Source organism: Cavia porcellus, unplaced genomic scaffold, assembly GCF_034190915.1.
Source record: "Cavia porcellus strain 051 isolate PalLab524CR breed Dunkin Hartley unplaced genomic scaffold, mCavPor4.1 scaffold_9, whole genome shotgun sequence".
Classification (NCBI taxonomy): domain Eukaryota; kingdom Metazoa; phylum Chordata; class Mammalia; order Rodentia; family Caviidae; genus Cavia; species Cavia porcellus.
In genome coordinates this window covers 11140756-11155609 of record NW_026947492.1, presented here as the reverse complement: position 1 = coordinate 11155609, position 14854 = coordinate 11140756, and positions in this window count along the sequence as shown.

Below are 14854 nucleotides of genomic sequence, written 5' to 3'. Positions count from 1 at the left end.
TTGCCTTTGTTGAACTTATGTCTGGGGTTGCATTTTGCTTAAGTGTCTTCTCATTTTCTTTTCTATTTTTATTTTAATTCCTGGGGTGATGCTTGTAAGTTGCCTATGGTGGGTTGTTTTATTGCTAGTTTTAGGACCCTCAGGTGATTACTACTTCTGTGAGGTATCTTCCAGATATATCTGGTTTTCAGGTTTTAAGTCTGTTGGAAGATCTTATCTCCTCACTTTGTTGGAGATGAGAAATTGCTGCTTGTTTGAACTAGTCCCTGGTTCTGTGGCACTGTGTCACAGTATTTTCTGTGACTCTTTGTCAATCTCAGTCATGGAACACCAGAACCAACAGTTGTCTAAAACAATTATGTCAATTTTGACTATAGTATTACCAACAGCATCAAACACATCCTATAAAACTGAGCTAACCCTTAATTTCCCACTTTTAACTGTACGAACTAGATTTATGATTATATAACAAAATGTAAAACAAATCAGAAAATTATATGTAGCATATAAATCCTTAATGTGTCAATTTTGCCCTCAGGGGTTTAAATTTAAAATGGATTAAGGGGAAAAGAGAGAAGTGGAAGGAGAGGAACAGCTTAGAAGTGAGGCTGGAGGACAAAAGGGATCACATCAACTTTGGGAAAAAGGTGCAGAAAACTGAAGGTAAAGAGAGATGGAAGAGCAGAACCACCCCCACAAAGAGGCTAGGAACCACGCTCACACTCATATAAAAATAATGGAGGAGAAAGAGGGAAAAAACAAACAATCAAAAAAATAAGCAGTGCACATCTCGGATTCCCTCTGGTTTCACTGGTAGACACCTGTGGAGACGGAGCCCTGGATCATGCCAATCTATCCCAGCAAGCCAGCAGTAGGTTCTGGTAGGGTAGTGGATAATCTCAACAGGCCTGCTCCGAAACCAGACACATTAGGCTTGCTGCCATCCAAGCAATTTCTGTTGGTCTGAGCCCAGCTGGGATTTGCTAGATGGAACCAGCAGCCGTTCTGGGTTCTGAGTTCAGGTGGCCCGTCTCCAAGATGGCATCCAGCCAGTCACTCTCCTGCAGGAGGACTAAGTCCTCTGCACTCGCTGTCAGCCAGCGCAGTCCCTCATGTCTCTGCACTCCTCCACTGCTGTGTCTGTCTGTCGCTATCACTCTGTGTCCACAGATTTGGACTGCTCCTCTCCGTGAGTCCCCTCTCACAGAGAAGGCGCAGCTGGCTGCTACCCTCAGCTTTGTTCAACTTTTGACCTTCACTCTCTCCGTGAGCTTCAGTTTGCCCTTCAGATGCTTCTTGGGTCCAGAGGCCCCACTTCCCTCCTCCTGGTCTTCCTCACGATGCTACATTCCAGCATCTGGATGGCAGCTCTCTGAGAGGCTGTTTGCTTTGCTGCTTATCGCTCTGCCATCTTGGTCTCCTAAGCCTGATGTTTTAAATACGTGTGGCCATAATTGCAGCCATAATTCCTCTCAGGAAGCAATGAAACACGCACATCTGTTGACAGTAAAAGTGATATCCAGCAACAGCAGACTTTCACACAGCTGTTCCTGTGGCAGGAGCCTCTCCCCGTCCTTCCATACCAGGAGCATTCCTGGAGCACTCCTGGAGCTATCTAAATTTTCTCCCTTAAGGGTAAAATTACCATATTAAGAATGCATATATTTTATACAATTTTCTGATTTGGTTTAGATTTTGTTATATAACCACAAATCAGTTAATAGAGTTAAAGGTGGCAAATTAATAGTTACCACAGTGTGTCATTTTCTAGGCTGTGTTTGATGCTACTTTAGCCAACGTGATGTACTTGTTCTAATCGATTTTTCTTCTTGGTATGTTGAGCCTGAGATCACCCAAGGGTCATAAACAATACTGTAGGCCACTGGCAAAGAAACAGGTACTAGGCCAAATAGGCAGTAACTTCTCATCCCCAATAAAATTGAATAGGTACACTCTTGCAACAGATTCAAAACCCAAAAGCCAGATACGCCTGGAAGACATCTCTGAGAAGCAGTTATTTCCTAAGGGTTCTAAATACTAGCAATAAAGCTACTAACCATAAGCAATTTTCAGGTATCAGCCCAAAAATTAAACTAAAAATAGAAAATTAAAAGATACTTAAACAAGATGCAATCCCAGACATCCAGTTCAACAAAGACAAACCCAGGGACAGTAAGGTAGAACTCGCAAGGCACCCACTTGGACTTTCTGAAGTGGTAACAGAGGAAGTAACAAAGCAGATAAATGAGGCCGTAGAAAATCAAATCAGGGGGCTGGGGATTTAGCTCAGCGGCATAAGCATCTGCCTTGCAAGCAGGCAGTCGTGAGTTTGATACCTGGTACTGATAAAAATGAAAAAGACAAAAAAAAAAAAAAAGAAAAGAAAATCAGAAATAATGTCTCAGATAACTACACAGAGGGAGACCAAAATGAAAGACACGATGTTGGAGACAAGGCTATGTGGCAGATTATGGGGGCACCCAACGGTGTGATTTAAGTCCTCCACAGTCCCCAGGGTGCTATGACCTTGCTTCATGAACAGGGAGGTATGCAGAAGGCTGCATGCTTCCTGGCTATGGATGGAATACTAATGACCCTGCACTCCTGAAGCAAGATAGCATCTGCTGAGGACAGTTGCCAAAATACAGGTACTGGGAAAATCTGGTCCCTCATTAACTTAATCTTTATCTACCTGTTTTCTATAGTAATTGTTGCATGAAAGGCATGCTATACTTCCCCTTGTGTTTCTTGCTAGCTAATAAAAATGGGCCAACCACAGAGGTAACCAAGCTAGTCCACTAGTGGAAAGCTCCTCCTGGTCCCCTGGTCCCCTGAAATCTGTCTCTTTGTCTTTATTTCCTGTTGTCCCCACTACAGGTATCTAGAGTCTGATCAGCCCATGGTACATGGTTAGTGACTCTAGGGATTAACAGATTAAAAAAAATAAAGGAGCTTATGAAAATTATGGAAGCCATGAACACCCAAGAAGGAAAGAAAGGAATCCATGAAACAGATTGAAACAGATATCCAGAAGATTAAAAATTCCAGTGAAAAGATACACTGCAGAATGAGTCAATGTGAGGACAGAGTACCAGAAATAGAAGACAGGATTGCAATTACTAATCATAAAAAGAAAGGTTTTTTGAGATACCATCTCACCTATGTAGTTCTGGCTGGCCTTGAACTCACAGTGATTCTACTGCTTCAGCCTCCCAAGTGTTGAGATTACAGTCATACATCATCACCATGCCCATCCAATATTTTTTAAAAATAGCAAGAGACTGTGAAAAATTAACCCAAAAGCCTCTAGGTGAGTCAAAAAAAAAGGACCATAAGATTGGCCAAAGCCGAGGCAGGTGTGGTGGCTCACACCTGTAATCCCAGCACTTGGGTGGCTGAGGCAAGAGGATCCTTGTGAGTTTGAGACCAGCCTGGGCTAAAAGTGAGCTCAAGGCCAGCCTGAACTGCATAGAGAGACTCTGTCTCAAAAAGACAAAAAAAAAAAAAAAAAAAGGGCTGGGGATTTAGCTCAGCGGCATGAGTGCCTGCCTTGCAAGCAGGCAGTCATGAGTTTGATCCCTGGTACCGATAAAAATGAAAAAGAAAAAAAAAAAAGATTGGCCAAAGTCAGTGAAAAAGCAAGAGATATCACAAATGACATTAAAAAAACTGTTTATAGAAGTGGCAAAAAACTTGCCAACAATGGAAAAAATAATTTGACATACAGATAAGTAAGGCATAGAAAGCTCTAATTAGCCATGATTCAAAAATATCCAAGGCAAAAAAAATCCAAGGCATAAAATAGTCAAGATTCCAGAAATTAAACACAAGAACAGAATACTAAAAGCTGTTGAAAAAGAATAAAAACAAAACCCAAATCACCTATAAAGGAAAGCCCATCAGAATTACAGCTGATTTCTCAACACAAAGGAATCCATGAAACAGCAGTCCCTAAGTCAAGGAGAATTTGGAGTGAAATTTTTTTTGTTGTCTTTTTGAGACAGTCTCTCTATGTAGTTCAGGCCAGCCTTGAACTCACTGTGCAGTCCTGGTCTTGAACTCGAAACGATCCTCCTGCCTCAGCCTCCTGAGTGCTGGGATTATAGGTATGAGCCACCCTGCCTGGCCAGAGTGAAAATTTTAAAAAATTTTTTTTTTGGTCTGTTTCTTTTTTATCGGTACCAGGGATCGAACTCGTGACTACCTGCTTGCAAGGCAGGTGCTTATGCCGCTGAGCTAAACCCCCAGCCCCTCGGAGTGAAATATTTTAAACCCTAAAGAAAACAACCACCAAAAAAAAAAAAAAAAAGAAGAAGAGAAGAAAAGAGCCACCAATCCAAACTGATATACTCTGCCAAATTAACTTTTTTAAATTTTTATTTTAAAGAGAATAAAACTGGGGGCTGGGGATTTAGCTCAGTGGCATAAGTGCCTGCCTGGCAAGGGCAAGATCATGCGTTCGATCCCTGGTATGAAAAAAAAAAAAGAAAACAGAATAAAGCCAATCAAAACAAAACAGTGAAAGTGATACAGGACTCCAAAAGAGGATGATAGAAAATCAACATTGGTTACTATAATGTCTTGTTATCTTCAAAATTGTCATCAGACATAATAAAACCAAACAAAACAGAAAAGAATAAAACCAATCAAAAGAGAACACTGAAGAAAAGAAAACAAAACAATAAAATGGAACAATACAAAACAGTGAGAAAAATATTGGATTTCAAAAACAAAACAGAGGGGCTGGGGATTTAGCTCAGCAGCATAAATGCTTGCCTTGCAAACATGCAGTCATGAGTTCGATCTTCAGTACCAAAAAAAATTTTTTTTAATTAAAAAAAAGGAGGAAATCCCCCATAGTTGCTACACTGTATATTGTTATTCTCTGAATAGATGCTCAGACTACTGGCTTTAGATCCAAAGTCAGTGCAAGCATTAAGTTGCTTTTGTACCTCAGTTACTGTCAACTCAGTAAGTTGCTTACAGGTTGGGGGGGGCTCTTATTGTCTCCCAGCTTGCACACTGGTTAGCTCATGGCATGAGAAGGGCAGACTGGCTTCTTGTTTCTCTTCCCGACCCTGCGTGGCTGCCACTGGCTTCCCATCAGGAAGAACAGACTGGCCAAAATTAACTTTCAAAACTGATAGAGAAGTAAGATACTTTGGTTTGGATAAACTGAGGCATGGTTGAGACCACAAAGACAAGCAGAGTTTAAGCAGTGTGTGAGGATTTTATTGCAGCCTGGGTGTGGTCAGGCCAAAGGCCAAAAGGCCACTGGGCAAGGGGTAGGAGCTTGTTCTGTAGGGGAGTTTAAGTATGGGAGAGAGGCATTGCTGGAGGCATAAAATTTTGGATCTCTGAGTAAGGGGCCTGGGGCTGGCTAATAAACAGGATGGTATTAGGAACCAATAGCAACCAAGAAGGATGCTGGCAGGCATAGCACGTCTCTTGTAGTTTTCCATGGAATCAGCTCTCTGCAGGTTGAGCTGTGTGGGGCAGCTGCTAGCTAGCTGAGTTGCATGGATAAGTGTCTAGCTTTCTGTCAATAATGTTATAGTTTGTGTTTAAATGTGCCCTCAGCGCTTCATGTGGTCATGGGGGGGGGGCTTTTGAAAGCAGCTGAGTCTAGCATTTGGGATTGGTTTGTTGTCTAGCTCTGGGATTGTAGTGTGAGTGGTGCACCCGCCCAGGGTTGGGTAGCAGGCATACAGTGTAAGGGAGGGAAGGAGGCATGCCTTTCCTTTTTTCTTTTTGCTCTTGTTACTTGTGGTCACCATGAGTGGTTCTCCTTAGTCACACCACCCTGCCTTGGAGCTAGCTGAATATGAACCAAAACCTACAAAAAGTGTAAGCGAAACAAACCTTCCCTTCATGCATTTTGGGCGTCAAGTGCACTGTGCACCTGCAGGTGTGAGTAACAGATCTCCTTGGAGAGATTTTTTTCTTATGGCTCTGCAAGGGTCTGGTCCAGAGATCTGACAACATCCCTGGTAAAGAATACCTGAAGAAATTGACCAAACCAGCAATCCAAAATGTTCTGAAACATATTTTAGAAAGAGATAATGAGGACTGTAACTCCATAAACACCAAAAGAAGGAATCCACCAAGCAAGGAAAGTAATTCAATGGGGAGGGGGCCATCAACAGGAAAATAACATGATAAAAATAAGTCAGTACATATCTGTGATAGCCATCAATATTAACAGTCTCAATTCACCACAGACTGGCAGAATGGATCAGGCAAGCTGCATAAAAGAAACATATTTAATTCAAAAAGAATAGACTGAAAGTCCAAGGATGGGAAACAATACTCCATGCAACAGGTACCCAGAAAAAAGCAGGGTTAGCTATTCTATTTGCAGTGAATTTCAAGCCAAGACTGATCAAGACAGGCAAAGAAGCTCACTACATACTTGTAATAGGAATAATCCAAAAGGAAGAGATACAATCATAAATATATATGCAAAAATACCAATTCAGCTACATAAAACAAAGATCAATGGATGTGAAAAGTCAAATAAGTACTAACACAGTTGTATTGGAGGCTCGCAAAACCCCACTGTCACAAAAACATATATTAACTAAAGAAATATCAGAACTGAAAAATCAATAAAGAAATATCAGAACTGAACCAAACTTTTGAATAAATGGACTTAATGGATGTCTATAGAGTGTTCTACTCTACAACATTAGAATACACATTCTTCTCAGATGCACAACGGACATTCTTCAAAATAGAACACATACTAGCTCATAGAACAGGCTGAAGTAAATGCAAAGGAACTGAAATTATCCCATGTATATTATCAGGTTATAGCACAATTTAACTGGAAATCAGTGGCAAAAGAAACCACAAGAACTTCATAAACACATGGAAATTGAATAACATCCTCCTAAACAGCCATGGGTCACAAATTAAATTAAAGAAGAAATTAGATAGTTTCTACATATAAATGACAAGGACAATACAACGTACCAGGACTTTTGGGACACAGTGAAAGCAGTCCTACAAGAGAAATTTATACCAGTGAGTACCCATATCAGGAAAACAGCAAGTTCAAATAAGCAACTTAATGTTAAACCTCAAGTTTCTAGGAAAAAAAGAGCAAGTCAATCCCAAAGCTCATTTAAGGGAGGAAATTTTAAAGATCAAAGCAGAAATTAATGCTCTAGGGGGCTGGGAATTTAGCTCAGCGGCATAAGTACCTGCCTTGCAAGCAGGCGGTCATGAGTTCGACCCCTGGTACCGATAAAAAACGAAAAAGACAAAAATAAAAAATAAAAAAAAAAAGAAATTAATGCTCTGGAGACTAAGAAAACAATACAAAGAATCGAATCAAAGAGTTGATTCTTTAAAAGAGTGAATAAAATCAATAAACCCTTAGTAAAACTTATTTTTAAAAAAAGGAAGGAAAGTTTCAAATCCATGCAATTAGAAATTAAAAGGAAAAAATCATAACGGACCCTATAGAAATCCAGATCATCTATACCTTGTTCAAGAACTTGTATTCTTATAAATTGGAAAACAGGGAAGAAATGGACAGATTCCTAAATATATAAGAATTACCAAAGCTGAAAAAAAAATTACCAAAATGGAATGAAAAAGATATAAAAATCCTAAATAAAACAGTATCAATCAATGAAACTGAGGATGTAATTTAAAATTTACCAATAAAGAAAAGACTAGTCCCTGATGGATTCACTGCTGAATCCTACAAAAAATTTAGAGAAGGCCTAATACCATTACTTCTCAGTCTCTAATGAAGTTAAAAGGGAAGTTACACTCCCAAGTTCATTCCTAGAAGCAAGCATTACCCTGATACCAAAACCAGAGAAGGACCAAACTAAGAAGGAGAAATACAGGCCAATTTCCCTAATGAACATAGAGGCAATAGGCCAGGGATTTAGCTCAGTGGCATGAGTGTCTGACAAGGGCAAGGTTGTGAGTTCAATCCCCAAACAAAAAAAAAAACATAAGGGCAAAATCTTCAGTAAGATACTGGTTAAAAAAAAATGTGACAAATCATCAAGAAGTTTATATCCCAAGATCAGGTAGGATTCATTCCAGGGATGCAGGGATGGTTCAACATATGTAAATTCATAAATGTAATACACCATATTAATAGAGCCAAGGACAAAAATCATATGATAGTCTTAACAGATGCAGGAAAAAAGCTTTTGACAAAGTCCAGCACCCATTCATGATAAAAACCCTACAGATAATTGGAATCAATTGGTCTTTATCTCTATCTGATAAAATCCATCTATGACAAACCAATAGGCAGCAACATACTAAATGGGCAAAACCTGAAAGCTTTCACTCTAAAACCAGGAACAAGACAAGGATGTCCACTGTCTTCACTTTTATTCAATATAGTCCTGAAAACTTTAGCTAGTGCAATCAGACAAGAGAAAGAAATAAAAGGAATAAAGATAGGCAAGGAAGAAGTTAAACTATCCCGATTTGCAGATGACATGATATTCTACTTAGAAGACCCCAAAAATGGCACCAAAAGACTTCTAGATTTAACAGGCAAATTTAATAGTGTAACTAGATACAAAGTCAACTCTCAAAAATCAATAGCCTTTCTGTACACGAATAACAAACTCAGAGAGAAATTAGGTAAACAGTACCCTTCATAATGGCATCCAAAAAAATGAAATCTCTAGGAATTAATCTAGTGAAGGAAATAAAATACCTCTACATTATCACCATGCAAAAAACTAAAGTGAGGGGCTGGGGATTTAGCTCGGCGGCATAAGCGCCTGCCTTGCAAGCAGGCAGTCGTGAGTTCGATCCCTGATACCGATAAAAAGAAAAAAGACAAAAAAAAAAAAAAAAAACTAAAGTGAAAATGGATCAAAGATCTAAATATTAAAACAGAAACACTAAAACTACTGGAAGAGAAAGTAGGTGGAAATCTTAAGGACATAGGGGTAGGTAGAGAGTTCATGAACAAAGGCAAACTGCAGGGAAAGTACTTCAGAGAGTCAGCTCCTGGGATCTTATCTTATTAAAATGTTTTTGTACATCAAAAGAAATTACTTACAGAGTGAAAAGAAAACCCAGAGTGGGAAAAACATTTTAGCCAACTTTCCCTCAAAGGTCCTCTATCTAGAACATAAAAAGAATTTTTAAAAATTAGACCCCAAATTCAGACCAAATCCAAAAATTGGCATCTGAGATGAATACGTGCTCCTCAGATGAAGAAATACAAATGGCAAATACATGAAAAAGTGTTCAACATCACTCTCCATTCAATAAATGAAAATTAAAACAACACTGAGATTCCATCTCACTCCAGGATGAATGACTATCACCAGGAATCAACCTATAACAAATGCTGGCAGGACTGTGGGGAAAAAAGAGCCCTTCTCCACTGCTGGTGGGAGTGTAGACTGGTACAACCACATGGAAATCAGTGTGGAGATTCCTCAAAAACTAGGATTAGAGGTCCCATTCAACCCACCTATCCCCCTTTTGGATATTTTCCCAGAAGAATTAAAAATATTATACTATAGTGACATGTTTACAGCAACACAACTTATAACAGATAAATCTTGGAAACAACCCAAAGCCCACCATCAGGGGTATGGGTAAAAAGATGTGGTATATTTATGCAATAGAGTACTACTCAGATATAAAGAAGGATAAACTTGAGGCTTTTATAGGTAAATGGATTCGACTTGAGGGCATATCCAAAAGTGAAATAAATCAGACTTGCATGTGTCAACATCATATTGTCTCCCTAGTGTAAGAAACTGAAAGAGCAAATGAAATTCAAAATGTACAACAGACACTGTGAAAGGAGAAGAATCTGCTCAAAGTGTAAGGTTCAAAATGAATTACAGATGTTAGAAAATGGAAGAAAATGTTTCAGTGTAAAGAAGAACAAAAAAACTGAAAATAACTGGAAAATAACGGTTTTATAAATAAGGAAGGGAAGAGGGGTTGATGGGAGAGGAATGAGAAAAAAAGAAGCAAGTTACATCATATGCAAGAACAAATTCCTTATGATGAACCTTATCATTATGTATACCTAAAACATAACAATAAAACATTGCTGGTGATATAGCATAGTGCAAAGGCCCTGGGTTCAAGCCTCAGAACCGTAAATAAGTAAATAAATAAGAAAAAAATCAGGAACTTTGGTATTGTGAGGAAGATAAAGCAGGTGAACTACACAAAAAATGAGTATTACAAACTTAGAGCTCTACCTGCTGAGAACTTGAGTTCTGAAGAGATTCAAAATAAGAACACTCTTTATTTTGAAATTAGAAGAATCACAACTGGGAATCAAGAGTGTAAGATACCACCAGCTCTGGTGGGACATATATCATCCCCGTGCTTCCGGTGGCTGAAGCATACCCCGATTGCAAGTTTAAGGCCAGTCTGGGCAATTTAGTGACTTAGAAACATCTGATCTCAAAATAAAAGGTGCACTTCTGTAATCTCAGCACTTGGGAGGCTGAGGCAGGGGGATCGTTGGGAGTTCGAGGCCACCCTGGGGTACAAAGTGAGCTCCAGGCCAGCCTGAACTGCACAGTGAGATGCTATGTCAAGAAGGCAAAATAAATAAATAAATAAACATAAAAAATAAAAAACGATGAATGTAGCTGGGTAGTAGAATGCCCCTTGTTCTAACCTCAGTAACACACACATACCCACAGTCTAGTGATATTGAGTTTATGGGGGAGCCAATCACTGCTATTGAAGAATCTCTTAACAGTAAACTTAATCAAGAATAAACAGTATTTCAGTCTCTAGAATTTAACCTAAGTAAGTTATAAGGGATAGGTTTGTGTAAAGATTTATCTGTAAAGATGTCTACTGCATTTTTTTTTCTTCTTGGTACTGAAGATGGAATTCAGGGCCTTTGCACTGTGCTGGATTCCCAGCCCTTTAAATTTCTCACATTGATAAAGGGTCTTGCCAAGCTGCCCAGCCTCTCAGAGTGCTGGGATCGGAGGTGTGGACTGTCTTGCTCAGTGTTTATTGCAGTGTTTGTTTTTGAGCCAGGATTTCACTATGTAGCCCAGGCTGGCCTCGAATTTCTGCGTGATCCTGCTGCTGTGATTATAGGTGAGCACGACCATGCCCACCTGTTGCAGTTGTATAACAGCAAAGAGGAAAAACAAGTGTCAAAAATTGTAATTTTTTTATACAATGGAGTACTACTCAGTTATAAAGGACAAACTGGAAGCTTTTATAGATAAAAGGATGCAACTTGAAACCATACTAAGTGAAATAGATCAGACTCACTTGTGTAAACACCCTGTTATTTCTAATCTTCAGTGTAAAAAACTAAAACAGTAAATAAGACTCAAGATGTACAATAAATATTATGAAAGTGAAAAGGGAAGAAAATGCTCAAAAGGAAACAACAGAGGTAGAGGAAAGGAGAAAAGAAAGAAGGGAAAAGATGATACATGTTGAGACCCTGTCTCTAAAATTTTTTCCCCTCTGGACCCAGAAAGCCCAAATATTGCCTTCAGCTCATATGTAATTAACATGGTGTGTGTTCACACATGCACACTCATTTTATTCCTGTGCTTGGCAAACAACAAGACAGCAACTTTACCCTCCTTGGGTTCCTGCAATGTCTAGGAAGGGAGGTCAGCCTCAAGTGTTAAGAAGTTATTTTCTGGTCTGGGGATTTAGCTCAGCGGCATAAGCACCTGCCTTCAAGCAGGCAGTTGTGAGTTCGATCCCCGGTACCAAGTTATTTTCTCTACTATTGTGGATTGGTTGATACTGGGGGTTGAACCCAAGAGCACTTTACCACTGTGCTACCTCCCCAGCTCTTTTTATATTTATTTTATTTTTGGTACCGGGAAACGAACTCACAACGTTGCACTTATCAAGAAGTGCTTGAACCACTGAGCTAAATCCCTAGCCCTATCTTCTTATTCTTTTTGAGATCGGATCTCACTAAGTTACACAGGGTTACTCTCATTTAGGATCCTCCTCCTCCTGCCTCCTCAGTGCCTGTATTACCAGCGTGTCACCATGTTCAGCTAAGGAGTTATTCTTTTTTTTTTTTTTCCTTTTTTTTTGTCTTTTTCATTTTTATCGGTACCAGGGATTGAACTCACGACTGCCTGCTTGAAGGCAGGTGCTTATGCCGCTGAGCTAAATCCCCAGCCCCTAAGGAGTTATTCTTGACAAGGAGTAAATTTATCTAAGAATAATCTAAATCAAGTTCCACATGAAAAATTTTCCCACTGTTCCACAACTTATTCTTCTGAAACACTATTCTCTTGCTTGTCAGAGAAAACAGGGATTCCCTAGAGCACCTCCACCTACCACACCACCCGGAGATCAGATACACAGGCTGAGATCCATAACTGCAGCTAATCTGTTCTCATGAAGGGTATCTTGGAATCTCACAATCTGCAGTCATCTGATAGGTTTTTTCTTTTCTTTTGTCTTTTTCGTTTTTATCGGTACCAGGGATCAAACTCACAACCACACACTTGCAAGGCAGGCGCTTATGCCCCTGAGCTAAATCCCCAGCCCCCTGATAGGTTTTTAATATGTGCATGAAACCACAAATATGACACCTCTGATTAAGGGCAAACTCATGTCCATCTATAGATTGCCAGCACTTAATACATGTGAATATCACAGCAGTTCAACAAATGTTAAAATGCATACTGAGGGTTGGGATTATAGCACAGTGCCTGCCTGACAAGTGCAAGACCCCGAGTTTGATTCTTGGTACAAAAAAAAAAAAAAAAAGCATGCCAAGTATCTGAAATGGACAGAAAGACTGGAGCACTGGCCAAAGGCATAATTATTTAGTACAGTAAATTATCAAGAACTCTATGATGAATGTGATCATTATGTACATATAAAATGTACCAATGAAAGCTTTTTTTTTTTTTTCTGGTCTTTTTGACACAGGATCTCAGTATGCAGCTCAGGCTGGTCTTGAAGTCACTTTGTAGCCCAGGCTGGTCTACAACTGGCAACGATCCTCCTGCTTTAGCCTCTCAAGTGCTAAGATTAAGGCATGCACCATCATGCGCAGTTCAATAAAATCTAATGTAAAAAAAAGAATTTTTCTTACTGAAACTGAACAGATTATACATCAATCATTATGGCTAAACCAATGCCACGCTCAGGGATAGTTCTACAGCACTGACAATCAGTAAAACATTATATGGAAAATACTCCACTGTAGGAACCAGCCGGCTTTTATTCCCAACTAGGGCAAATGGAGCTTAAAGACAAGACACAAAGATAATTCTGAAAGAGTGGCTGGGGGTTCTTACCTCTAGTGGACAAAGAACCCTGAGCATTTGTTGAACCTCGCTTGTTTGTTAGACATGAGGACAAGCAATTGGGGTAGGAGAGTCATCTGCCTCCTGTTACCTGCAGGATATACCCAGGTAAACATCCAAGGCTCTGTAGATTCCCCCCTGGAACCTCCCTGAGCTTGCAAAGTGCAAGCACATCTGCATGTTGCCAAAGGAGCACAGCTGGTGGTTCTCCCTCTTGCTCACAGATCAATTAGGCCTCGATCCTCATTGTCTGGTCTCTACACTCCGACTTACTAGTTTAGAAAATTGCAAGTGATTTTATAACACTTTATTGTTTAAAAAGATAAAAGCTACAAGTTTCTGGAGAAGCACATTATGTGTACTCAGAAGAAAATGTCTAGCGAGTTCTGTACCACAGTTAACAGATGTTACCTCCAGAGGGGTGGAAAGTTGTGGCTGGTGTGATAGGAACTTTGGTCAATACAGACTGATTTTTTTTTTCAAGATTACTTTTGTGTAGTGTTTGTACAATTTCATTAATTTTGGGGGGAGTGGTTTTTTTTTTTTTTCCAGAGAGGGTCTTGCTATGCGGTTCAGACTGCCCTTGAATTCACTATGTAGCCCAGGCTGGCCTCCAACTTGCAGCAATTCTCTTGTCTCTCGAATGCTGGGATTTACAGACACGCTCCCCTACACTGGGCTATGTTAACATTTTCAGTGAATTTCTTTATTTCTACCAATTTTTCTATTACCTGAACACAACTACTACTTATTTTTGGCAGTACTGGGGATTTTGGCAGTACCCAAACCCTTAACCTAGAAAGCACTCTAATACAGCTACACCCTCAGTCCTCAGCCGTATTCTAGTCTTAAAAGGAAGCACCATAGGCCAGGTTTTCGTAGTCACAGACACCGAGTATTCTTTCTCCACGTAAGGAACATGAAAAATGCAGACACAGGAGTAAAGTTTCTTAGGACAGTGCGAGTAATGACTTCCGTGCAGGCTAGCCATCAATTTAGTGGGAGTAATGACCTCCGTGCAGGCTAGCCATCAATTTAGTAAGAAACACGCAGCTGATTTTCATCCACAATGAAGTTCACTTTCCAAGGACCCAACAGTAACAGAAAAGGGAGTAAGAAACGCCCAAGAAAGTGGGATGCTTTAATCCTGCGATGCAAGCAATTAAGAAGAGAAAGTGTGATATTAATGGAACAGATATAGAGGGATGATATATATGTGATTAGCCAATTATATAGCCCCCCAAATACTGTAAAAGTTCCAACGCTTTACATCTTGGATTATTCTTTCTCATACAAACGGGGCTCGGATTCCAGGACGGATTCTGCCACTCATGCATAGTTTATCTGTAATCCATCAGCGAACGTCTTTTTTTCTGTGGTTTAAATTTCCCCTAGAATTAAAAAAAATCCCCCAGAAAACAAAAGGGGCAGAGGTGACTGAGCCAGGAGCGCAGTCGCTGTCTGATGTCCACGCTAACGCTTGGGCAGGTCAGGACCACCCGGCCAGCAAGCGCCTCTTGGCTGGCAGCGGCGGCGAGGCTGCCGGCCCCAGCCTTCCTCCGCCTGGG